This window comes from Eucalyptus grandis, chromosome 11, assembly GCF_016545825.1.
Source record: "Eucalyptus grandis isolate ANBG69807.140 chromosome 11, ASM1654582v1, whole genome shotgun sequence".
Lineage (NCBI taxonomy): Eukaryota > Viridiplantae > Streptophyta > Magnoliopsida > Myrtales > Myrtaceae > Eucalyptus > Eucalyptus grandis.
This window is the reverse complement of record NC_052622.1, coordinates 11,159,567-11,172,159: the sequence shown is the minus strand read 5'-3', so window position 1 is coordinate 11,172,159 and position 12,593 is coordinate 11,159,567.

The following is a 12,593-nucleotide window of genomic DNA, read 5'->3' as shown; positions in this document are numbered from 1 at the left end:
TGACTCCCACTCACGATTTTTCTTTATGTTTCTTTGCATATCACTCGCGAATCAAACTAGCATTTTTTAAGACAACATGGATTAATATTGAACCAAAGAACAGCCTGCAGAAGAAAACTAAGGCTCGGCAAACGTTGGCTATGCCTTGCAGCGTGACTCGAGGACAGGTGGTACAGCACCGGTGGTGCAGGCGGCGAGATCAGCAACTCAGCGTTGTCATGGAGTGGACAGCAGCTTCGTCGTCAACGTGGTGAGACTAGAGCTGCAGCATCGTCAAGGTTGAGGACAGCGAGCTCGGCACAGCAGGGCTTGCGGCTTGTTGGCAAGTTGTCATGGATGATGAGAGCGCTGCGGCGGCGGTGGCAGGGTCTCGGCAAAAGCTTGGCCAAGAGAACTCACGTTCTCCCCTCTCTCTTTTCTCACATATATCTCTATATGTGGCCGCATATTGAATTGTGTGGCCTCCTCTTCATGTCCGCGTTTTGGACATGTGTCGAAGTTTCAGACATGACACGGAAACTTTTGAAAAGTGTTAATGCTTTCTTAGCTTGCCCCACCTCTTAAACCACCGAGCCCAGGCCTTTGGGAGCTATTTCTTCCATTTTTGTCACTCTTTTCCATCTATGACCACCACCGTCAGCCTCCTGAAGCTCTGACAAATTTGCCCAAACTCAATTGCGTTGCGACCAACCGATGCACGCCCTTCCATGCGCCACCTCTGCTACACGCCAAAAGACGGGAGGGCACTACGACATTGCTGACGTCATCCGTGATGTCAGCTTACCGGTCTAACCCGCTAACCATCATTGACCAGATTGCTTCAGTCGGATTTCATACGGCCCTATTCCGACAGTATTTCCAACAGATTTGATGCTTTTTTGATGGTTTAGGCACTTTGCAACCCATTAGATCAATTCCCATGGTATTTTGACGTGCTGAGTCCACCATTTTAGCTCTTCAGGTATAGGTTTCTTCACATTCGTCGTCCAATCTACCGTGTTGAAACTAGTAAAATGTATATTATGGACAAATAAGAAATTTCAATGTCCAATTGCCATCAATTACGACCTAAGCAACCTATCAGGCATGATAATTAATCTCGAATCCGAGGTTCATGTGCACATCCATTGGTTAATGTTGCTATTGTAGAGGCTTCTTCCAATGGATTATTTGTGACCTTCTCATTAGAGAATTTTCATTCCATTTTTCGAGAATCCGGTACTTCTAAATCCTTTGTCTTTTATGCAATGTCCGTAGCTTCTAGTAATTCTAAATCATGGTATTTTGACTTCGCTTGTTGCAATCATATGACATCAAATTCTAATTTGTTTAAGTCAAGATTCTTTCCTTCACATGCACCTTTCATTCACATTCTAAGTCATCCATACATGACGTCTACATTGTCTTTACCTAACACCTTTATGGTTCCCTCTTGTTTTAGTTGGACAATTGCGTGAACATGGTTTTGATGTTCACTTCTCTTCTCATGGTTGTCGTGTGTAGGATTCATGAGTGACATTGCTTCTTCGGCCCCAACCAAGGAGTGGGACAGACCACTGGAACCAGCCGCTCCTATTCGAACCAACTCCTTTGAGTGAGACGGCCACAATATCATTTGAAACTTGGCAATCTTGGTTAGGTCATCATCTACTTTTAGATTACAATCTTTTATTTCAAGTGGTCAGTTAGGTTCTATTGATGACAAACCTATTGATTGCTTGTCTTACAATTAAAAAAAAAACATCATGCATTGTCATTTGGTGTTAGTGAATCTATCTCTCATGTTTCTTTGATTTGATTCACTATGATATTTGGGGACCTTCTCTAACATCCACAATGAGAGTTCTTGCTATTTTGTCATTTTTGTTGATGATTATTCTTGTTATACCTAACTTTATCCTATGAAAAATTGATTTAAACTTACTCGTATTTATGGTGATTTTGTTTCCATAATAAAAACACAATTTTCTAATAATATCAAAGTTTTTTTTTTTTTTTTGTGTGCAGATAATACCACTGAATATTTGAGATATGAAATTTCTTAGAATTCTCTTCCAACTTGGTGCCATTATTCACTGTTCGTGTCCAGGCACTTCTCAACAAAATGGTCATGCATCACATATTCATAGACATATCTTAGGTGTTAAATGAACTCTTTTAATCTCTATCTCTTATCCAAAAGACTTTTGGGGGTAAGTTTTCTCATTGTTGTTTATACTATTAATCGTACCCTATCCCTTATCATAGGCAATATTTTTGCTTGTGAGCACTTATCTAATATAAAATCTATTTGCTACACACTTCAATTAATTTGTGCTCTATTCGCCATTCTAGAAGCTTATCAATAACTACACCTTTTTGAGACCCTTTGGCCTCAACGATTGCTCACTGCCCACACCAACTCATAAGAGGAAATTATTGTTAGAAATATAAGCTGATTTTTTGAAATTAGGGGAGTACGATAGCAGGGTTAATAGCGCTGGAATTTTTTAAATAAAAGGTGCTAGCGTTTTCAGGACAAATAGTCACTTTTTTGCCCAAAAAGAATTCATGTCGAGCATGTGTGTGAGACTTGGTGAACAAGTCTGTAATTTGAAGGTCGGACGAATTAAAGGACTGTCTTTTAATCCAAGCACTTCTCGCAAGTGAAGCGCCCTAAATGAGTAAGGCCACTTCATTTATTATTGGTACGCTCATTAAATATAGGGTTGGTTGCAATTTGAATAGGGCCATTGTTGTCACAATGAAGAGGCCTCGCAGCAGTGAGATGAATCCCTAGATTAGATAGAAGTCTGCATAATCAAACCACTTCACTAGTGGCTCGGCTCCTCTAAAAAGACGTGTTACCTAACCCACTATCGCACATGTTTAGTGCCAAGTGATAATGCCTTCTGGATTTGGATAGATCTCAATAGCAAAATCCTTGATTTCTGAGAGTGGGGCCTTCGAATTTGCATTGGGGGAAGTTTATTTTAATCGTTATCTCCATGGGTGTGGGTTCTAGACAAGGAAGACTACGGCCCTGTTTGGCAACCGGTCAAACAGTACCAAATTCTGATTTTTGTTCCCAGAATCGCTTGGGACGAGAATCGCGTTTGGTAAATTTTTTTTGTTCCCTGAACAGCTTTTAGACAAGTTTTTAGAATAAAAAATTTGATTCTCTGCCAAGAATAAAAAAAAAGAATCCAAATCTTACGTCCTCTGCTCCTCTGCTCAACGGTCTCTCGTCCTCTCATCTCCTCTCGCTCACGCGCTCACTCTCCTCTCGCTCATCTCACTCTCTCATCCTCTCATCTCCTCTACTCGCCTCACTCTCTCCTCCTCAAGAACGGCGACGGCGACGGTGACGGCGAGCTCCTCAAGAACGGCGACGCCGACCGCCGCTAGCCGCTCGTTCAAGGTGAGTTCCTTTTTGCGGTGGTTCTTCGTCCGCGTCGGTTAGCGGAGCGACCCCGGGCCCGACTTGGCGGGCGCCGCGCCGAGCTAGCCGAGGGCCGCTCGCGGGCGCCCCGCCGATTCTAGCCGAGGGGCCGCTCGCGAGCGGCCTCGGGCCCGACTCGGCGGGCGCTCGTCCGAGCTAGCCAAGGGGGTCGCCGGCGGCGCCTGCGATTCCCGCCGAGGGGTCGCTCGGTGAGCGGCCCTGCCCACTCCGCGGGCGCCCTCGCCGAGCCGGCCGAGGGTTGCTCGGCGAGCGGCCCCGGCTCGACTCGGCGGGTGCCGCGTCGAGCTAGCCGAGGGCCGCTCGCGGCGCCCGCCGATTCCCGGTTGAGGGTCGCTGGCGCGAGCGGCCCCTGTGCTCGACTCGGCGTGTGCCCTCGCCGAGCCGCCGAGGGTCGCTCGGCGAGCGGCCCCGGCTCGACTCGGCGGGCGCCCTCGCCGAGCTAGCCGAGGGTCGCCGGCAGCGCCCCGCCGATTCTCGCCGAGGGGTCGCTGGCGAGCCGCCCCCGGCCCGACTCGGCGGGCGCCCTTGCCGAGCCGGTCGAGGGGCTGCTTGGCGGGCGCCCTCGTCGAGCCAGCCAAGGGTCGCCGGTGGGCGCCGCCGAGCCGGCCGAGGGCAAGTGATGCCGAGGGACCACGCGCCCGACTCGGCAGTGCCTTCGCCGAGCCGGGCCGACGGTGAGCGACGCCGAGTGGCCCAGCGTCGGTCGCCCTGGGCCCGACTCCAGGCACCCTCGCCGAGCTGGCAAAGGGCAAGCGACCCCTCAGCCAGCTCGGCGAGGGCACCCGTTGAGTCGCGCTATTGCCGCTTCTTTTGCGCGGAGAGCTTATTGTTGTTTTGATGTCGTGCGGATTCCACGCTCCGCTTCGTAGACTTCCTTTTGAAGCCGAGTTGGTTCGTGCTATTGTGGACTCAGCTGAGCACCCATCTAAAGGCAAACTTCATACTCATTGAACTTCTTTTGATGTTTATGTATCGGTCGTCGTCGACCGGATCATTTACGTGTTGTATGTGTGTCTTTCTTTGTTTTATCGGTTCTATATATTTGGATAAGATATTGTGGAAGCAAAGAGCAGATGATGGCAGATGGAGGGAAGGAAAAAGAAATAGAGCGTGACGGGTCATAGTTGAGAGTGACAATTCTAATGTCCTTGAATGCCGTAAATGGGTTGAAAGGTCAATTGCAATTCATGTTCATGTATTGGTTTTTGTTGTGATCCGCCCGCTCAATTCGGATTGGGAGTTATGATTGTGATGAGGCGCGAATAGACAAAGGCTCTAGTGCTGAGTACATCGGTTTTGAGCTTGGGGAAGTGATATTTGTATTGTGAAGTTGGCTGATTAGGCATTTCAGGGTTGGGGGAAGTCGTAGACTATGTTGTGCAGCTGTAGTGCCTGGTTCAATGGGGCAAACTATACCTGAATGATCCCTCTCATGTGTACATTTGGATGTTTTCAAAGTATATAACCGACAGTATTGTGTTGTTTTCTGGTTAGTTTTGTTAAGCTAATGAACTGTAGGTTGTAGGTTTCCATGGAGTAGCTTTATGCAAAAGAGGAGGCTCATGTTGTTTACTTATTCCCTTTTCATCACATTGCATTAAATATATATATCTTTTTAAGTTCACTTAGGATGTTAGAAATGTACTGAAATATTGTTTTGAGTTGTTTCCTCAAAGTGTTCCTCTCATTTGATTTTTTCCAGGCTGTTGATTCATTTTTCAGGTTAGCTGGAAGTTGTTGGTTTGAAGTTGTGGGTTTGCATCTCAACAAGAAGCCATATCGAGTGAGTTTCATTGGAGCCTCTTTTTTGTTTTTTCCCTACTTACCCAGTTACACTTTATCTTCCATGATAGTTTTAAGTGTCATCTCAATTAATTTATATGATGCTCAATCAAAGTAAAATGGCATCCCGTAAAGATGTGTTCAATGCAAAATGGACTCGAGCCTTTAACCAACTTGTTTGTAAGATTGTTGGTTGAGGAGGTTCAAAAGGAAATCGCACGACTTCTACTTTTAACAAAGTAAGATGGAATAACATACGAGCTGAATTCAATAAATGTCAGATACCAATATAACCTATTGCAGTTGAAGAATAAAGTGAACAAACTGAAAAGGCAGTATGGTAGTTTTAAGAAGCTCCTTTCACAATCTGGTTTTGGCTGGGATAATGTGAATGGCACAGTTGTTGTTGATGATCCAAGTATTTGGGACTCTCACATCAAGGTATGTTTTAAGTTTCGATCATTTTGATATTATAATAAATGTAAGTTTTAGAAGATTTGATTATGTTATTGACATATGTCATTATTGTTACAATTGCAGGATAATAATGACTGGGCAAAATTTAAAAAGGATGGATTTCCTCAATATTCTGAACTGTGCATTGTATTTGGTGATACATATGCTACTGGAGAGCATGCCACAGGAAATGCCGAAGATGTGACGTTGTCAGAGGATGGTGGCAATGGTGGTGGCAATGCAACTGGTGATCCAGAGGACTTAGCTAATCACCAAATTGATGAGGACATTTTTACATCCCAATATGCTTCCACTTCCATTCATAACAAGCACAAAGTTGGATAGGACTCCAAATGTCAAGAGGAGAAGAAATAGTCCTCATTTGATATTGCAGACACATGCAAAGCTATCCAAGACATGCTCAAAGCTAGATCAAGTCAATCTGTGAGTGGATCTGTTAGCTCACAAGTCACACCACCACCACCACCACCTGAAGACCCCTACTCCATATCAGTGTCATTGATATTCTGGTTAATATGAATGACTTGGACTAAGATATGTACAACAAAGCAAAGGGAACGAGCATGTGGTTGTGCTGTATGGAGACAAGCTTTCATCAAAACACCAGAAAGGAGACATGGACTTCTTCAATATCTATTGTAGATGTTGAGATGTGTTTTATGGATTGCATGTGCTTTCACTTATCTATGTGATGAAGTTGTTCAAACTCTTTTGTGTTGTTGTATGGATAATATGGATTATGTGAGATTTTTATATTTGATCTACTTCTACTTTAGAACTTAAATTGTTATGAGCGTGTTTGGATTTTTTTTTTTCATATTTCTTTATTAATGTTATTATATTTGTGTGATGATATAGGTACTATGGAAGATGGATCAAATAGTATATCTAATGAGCAAGTACAATCAGTTGACCAAATCTTGGATGACGGTAATCTTGACCTATTGATAAAATGGTTATGCTTGGTTGCGATGGATATGTCCGTGCATACGAAAGAACCTATTAGGGACAGTAATCTATCGGGACCGGAATGGATGAGAGAGCTTATTTGTGGGCATTCAGATAGAATATATGAAGCCTTCAGGATGGAGAGGCATGTTTTTCTTAACCTATGTGATTTGATGAGGATAAGAGGTTGGTTGAAAGATAGTCGGTATGTTAGGATAGATGAACAAGTTGGGATCTTCTTATCTTTGGTTGGTCATAATAACTCAACTAGAGATTTATGTAAGAGATTTCAACGTTCAGGACATACAATCAAAGCACGTATTTTAATTTAGTGTTGAAAGCAGCTTCAAACTTGCTAAAGAGATTATCAAATCACCATCATTTGATGTTGTTCCACCGGAAATTCTTATGAATCCTAACCATGCACGATATTTCAAGGTATAGTTTTCATATCAATTGTGGATCATCAAATATATGTAGTTGATAATTTTTGAATTTTCATATATTCACATGATTTTTTTTTTTCGAAATAAATTCACAGATTGCGCAGTGCTATTGATGGCACCCATGTAAATGTTACCGCTCCCGCATCTCAAAAATCCCATATAGAGGCGTAAGAGGAAATACCACTCAGAATGTGTTATGTGTTTGTTCGTTTGATATGAAATTTACTTTCGTATATTTTGGGTGGGAAGGATCTGCCAACGATTGTCGAGTGCTTTCGACAGCACTTGCGACTCCTCAATTGCAATTTCCTCGACCACCACCAGGTATATGATTTGATTATAAGGAAAGATTCATTTTATGATTGTTTCATCATTGTATATCATAATTAATTTATATATATTATAGGCAAATACTACGTGGTAGATTATGGTTATGCAGCACAGCCGGGATTTTTAACTCCATTTAGACGTGAACGGTATCATCTGAACGATTATAGGGGGAGTGGAAGACGGCCAAGGACAGTAAGAGAATTATTCATCTATAGACATTCTTCTTTAAGAAATGTCATTGAGAGGTCATTTGGGGCATTAAAGAATCGCTTCACCATTTTGAGACACATGCCTCCATTTACAATGAAAAAGCAAGCACTTATTGTAATTGCATGTTGTGCTTTTCATAATTATATTCGTGATCAAGACAGGATGGACAAAAACTTTTCCCAATATGGAGATCCAGAGTACCCATATGGAACTACAGAAGTGGATATTGTAGATGATACATCAAATGAGGAAGCAATGGAGATAAACATACTTCGGACAAGTATTGCAAATCAAATGGCAAGGGATTATAATATGCCGGAGATTTAATAACTTCATGCTTCCGATCTTTGTAATATTGTTTTTAATTATTGACTTATTAAAGCCAATATTCAAAGTTGAACAATGGACTACGTTACTTTATTATTCATTTATGGATTGTAATGATGAGTTTCTCGTTAAAGTCTTTTCTTTGTTTCAAAGAGTCCTATTAGTTTGAAGAGTTTTATCTTCTTAAACATTGAGTGTTCGGTTTTGGGGAAGGGAATATATATATATATATATATATATATATAGAGAGAGAGAGAGAGAGAGAGAGAGAGAGAGAGAGAGAGAGAGAGAGAGAGAGAGAGAGAGAGAGAAGTATATTGGCTAAATTAAAATTAACATGGAGTACCTTTATGAAATTTAAATGGATTAGATATTTAATCATATAAAAGTAACTATTAATTGATAATGAGAAATCACCATGATAAAAAGAAAACTCTGATTTAAATATAAATAATATTGAAATTCTAAGAAAACCAAATTTAAAATAACAACAATTTTTCATTTTATTTTTATCTATTTTTTATTTGTATATTTTATTTTAATTTCTTCCTATTCTGAAATATATATTTAATTTTATATTATAATTTAGTATTTATATTTATTACATATTTTAGGGATATTAGTATAGTTTATACTATGGTTTATTATTTACTATTTAATAAAAATTTATTATTTAATATTTTTATTACTTACTATAAAAATATAATTGATCAATGAATGATTTATGAAAATTCAATATCAAAGTTACATTCATCTAAAAAGGTAATTAAAAAGAATTAGAATATAAATTTTATTCCGTAATCAGAAATTTTATTTGTTACCAAACACATTGCTTTTTTCTATTCCAAAATCAGAAATTTTATTCGTTACCAAATAGCTTAAAATGTTTAGAATCGCCTTCCTGAAATGAATAAAAAGAATCGCCCGATCGAATCGCCTCCCGGGAATCGTTTACCAAACGCGCCCTACATTTTCGGCTCAAGTTTTTGTCATTTAATTTTTTTTTTTTTGTAATTTGGGACTTTATTTATTTTTACATAGTCATGTTTCTTTTTCTTAAAATATCTTATCAATTCGATTAACATTTTCATCAATTTCTAATTTCTAATATTATAGTTGATTTATAATATTTTGATCTTACTATTTTTATCAATTGTTTCTCTATTTTCGTTAATTTTTATTTTTTTTTTCACAGAAATCAAGCTCAAAAGAGAGATTTCTATTAATAAAATTAGATGAATATACATATTTACCCCTTAAAAGTCATGTGCAATTTGCGAGTTGGAGATATATTTCCGCGGGTTAACAGCATTGCCAAGTAAAAGTTCATGAAAATAATGTGGAGCAATTAAAAATTTAGGGGCAAGCATGTAAATTTCCCCCCTTTTTAACTTTAAGCTTTGCAAATTTGGATATTTTTGTAGTATTTAATGCTTTGAAACTAAACATGTATAGACGGAGAAAATATAAAATATAATTTATTAACCATGTAAATCAAATTCTCATCTTAACATTGATCACGTGAGATTATTTTGCAGTTTTTTATGGTAAAATTTAGATGTTTAACTTCAATAGGACATTCAAATAAGAACCTTTTGATAATTGTTAAAAACTTCTAAATTGGTCCAACCCAATATTGGTGACAGTCTTATGTTTCGCGACCATTGGGCAAAAGTTTTGTTCCGATATATTTCGCACTTCATGAGCATGCATTTAACTGTTGAACATGGCTCCGAGGCCTTTTTTGACTTTGAACGCGAATGTTTTGATCTCTATCTATATAAGAAAAGGGTGGATTGGGGTGATAGTGGGAGGGACATCTTTTCAAATGGAAATGATATCATATAACGTTAAATCATGGGGATGGGTAATCTTCAAGACAACGGACCCACCATTTTGTAGTGGATAATTATGCAACAATAAAAAGAGAAAAGTGGCCCCACCTCGTTCGAGAAAAGAATTAGCACAGTTACTGCTGTAAACTTAACAAAAATTAAGGTACTGCAAATGTCGTAACTTATATATGAAGCTTATTTTAGTATAATTTCATAGCTTTCTTTTTTGGAGAGTATTCACTACCGGTCACGAAGCTAATTCAGGAGATGTCTATCAAACATATTTAGTGCAAAATAAAGATTTAAACAAAAGGTATTTGGACAAAAAAAATCGATTAATATTAATTAATTACAAAAATTAAATGATTTTGAATCAAATTCATTGCCAAATTTAAAATATAACCTTTAAAAATACTAACGATATGACATTTTCTCATATAAATTAGTAAATCGCTTAGGCCCGTTCATCTTCAGCACAAGAACGCAAAGCTACTTTGTTTTTTCAATCACTTAAATGTCATAACGTTTAAAAACCATTTACTTGAATATTATAACTTTCAATTGACCACTTAAGTGTCAAAATATTAAAACTTGTAGTGAATTCGGGCCTTCGTGGCCTAAGCATGTACCCAATTTTATAATATAAACTAGATAATTGTAATAGGAAAGTTTGTGGAAATAACTAATTGGTTTCAAAAATAGCATTTGAAAATGTCTAAAACCAGATGCACAGAAAAAATAAAGTATGGTTGAAATTGTAAAAGAGGTAAATCAATTTCCATTTTTTTTCGGAGGACATATTTGGTTGATGCAACTATAGCTTTTAATAGATAAATGATTGTATGATGGTTTTGAATTGTGAGAAAAACAGTATATTTTGGATTTCAAAATTAGATAATAAATAATTATAAATTATTGCGGGGTCTACTTTGTTAAGAATTTGTGACTCATAATAAATTTTTATTCTCATAGTAGTCAAATGATTGTTAATTTCTTTTTAATATTGGGGTGACCAAAAAAATTAATGTTGATTCGGTGAGATTAAAAAGATCAAAATCGATCAATCAAGTTTCTTTGCCTTGTGCACGAGGAACACTAGTTGGGGGGCGCAGGCGACTGACCAAGCTTTTGTATGATTGAAAGCACCTCATTTTCAGATGTTTGATCAATCAAGTTTCTTTGCCTTGCACACGAGGAACACGAGTTGAGGGGCCCTGGTGACAAACCAAGCTTTTGTATGACTAAAGCACCTCATTCAATTAAGTCAATTAACCTTCATAAATGTGTTTTACGAGTCTTCTATTGGCTTAATTGAACGATTGTTATGAAAAACAATTGACCAAAATAATGGGTACTTACGATTGATCTTAAAAGGCTGAAATGAATAATTTTGCAATTCATTGGATAAAACTGCAAATTGAAGTTGAGTCCAACTAATATTGCAATTGCCCTATCAAACTAACCACCCATGTGTAAGATTACATATTGTATTCAAATTGGCCTTGAATTGAAGTGTCCAAGCTTAGGTCGAAAATGAACCTAGGCTTAATATTAAAATCGGACCTAGATTTATAAAATTGAACCATAGCCTTGAATGGGTCAACTTGAATTTCTTCAATTGAAACTTAATTGCTAGATTTTCTTATATCAAAGAGATTAAAATTCCTCAAATCAAGGAGTTCTAATGTGAATTTCTCAAAATTGATCATAAATTTGGACTTATCTTAAGAAAATTAGTGGTGTGAAATCATCGTCCGTTCACAAGTCATGAAAAATTGATTTTCACCTCTAACTAGAGCTTAAAACGGCAATTTGTCTTCCGATATGGTAATTCAAAAATTGAATGAACGAATGGATTTAAAATAGTCCCTCGATCAAATGTCATAAAAGGAATTACACCTAATTGTGATTAAAATGAAAGTAATTTTATTTTTGGTCGATTTAGAATTTAAAATCGAAAAATTTGAAAAACAATGTTCTCCATTGAATTTTATGAAACTTTTGACACACAAATCAAATTGACACTAAAATAAGTATTTTTTTGGATTTATTATTTTTTTTTTTTCAATTTTGTTGTCAAAGGTTTAACTAAAAGTCAATCATTTAGTTGACTTTTTTTCTAAAAGTTGATTTCTCCATCAAATTTTTGAATTTTTAAGAAATTGATTTGACAAAAGTGAAATTGAAGATAAATGGCATATTTTTTTGGGTGAAAAGCCAACTTTTGACTCGAAATTGACTTTTGGTCAAACGGATGACCAAAAAGTCAACCTGAAAGTCAATCATTTGATTTTTTGAATTTTTCTTGAAATGAATTAGAAATCGCTTAAAAACAACAATAAACAAAGGACAACACTTTTGGCCTAGAAACAGGATTTGTTGTGATTAGAAGCCCAAATATCGATTTTGTACTTTTTTTGACGTGTCGACTAAAAATCAAATGTTAACAAGGATAAAAAATAATTAAAAACTAACCTTTCTCTTAATCGCATATTTCTAACAAATGATACCAATGGGTTAATGTCTGAGGTGAAATACAACTGCAAGGAGATCCCAAGCTTCCTTTGGTTTATTGAGGCAATCAAACTAAAGTCCAATAGATGGAACTAAAATGTTTCAAAACTACATTAGAGTTTGATGATTCTTACTATTCCACCCCTCCAAATATTCAATAGATTTATCCATAGCTCAGTAGCTGCATATTTATAGCGCTAATGCTTGAGTCCTCTCAAAAAACTTGGTATTTAATTTGATATTTGTTGAGCCCATAAAATAGAATTTGAACCATTCATAATG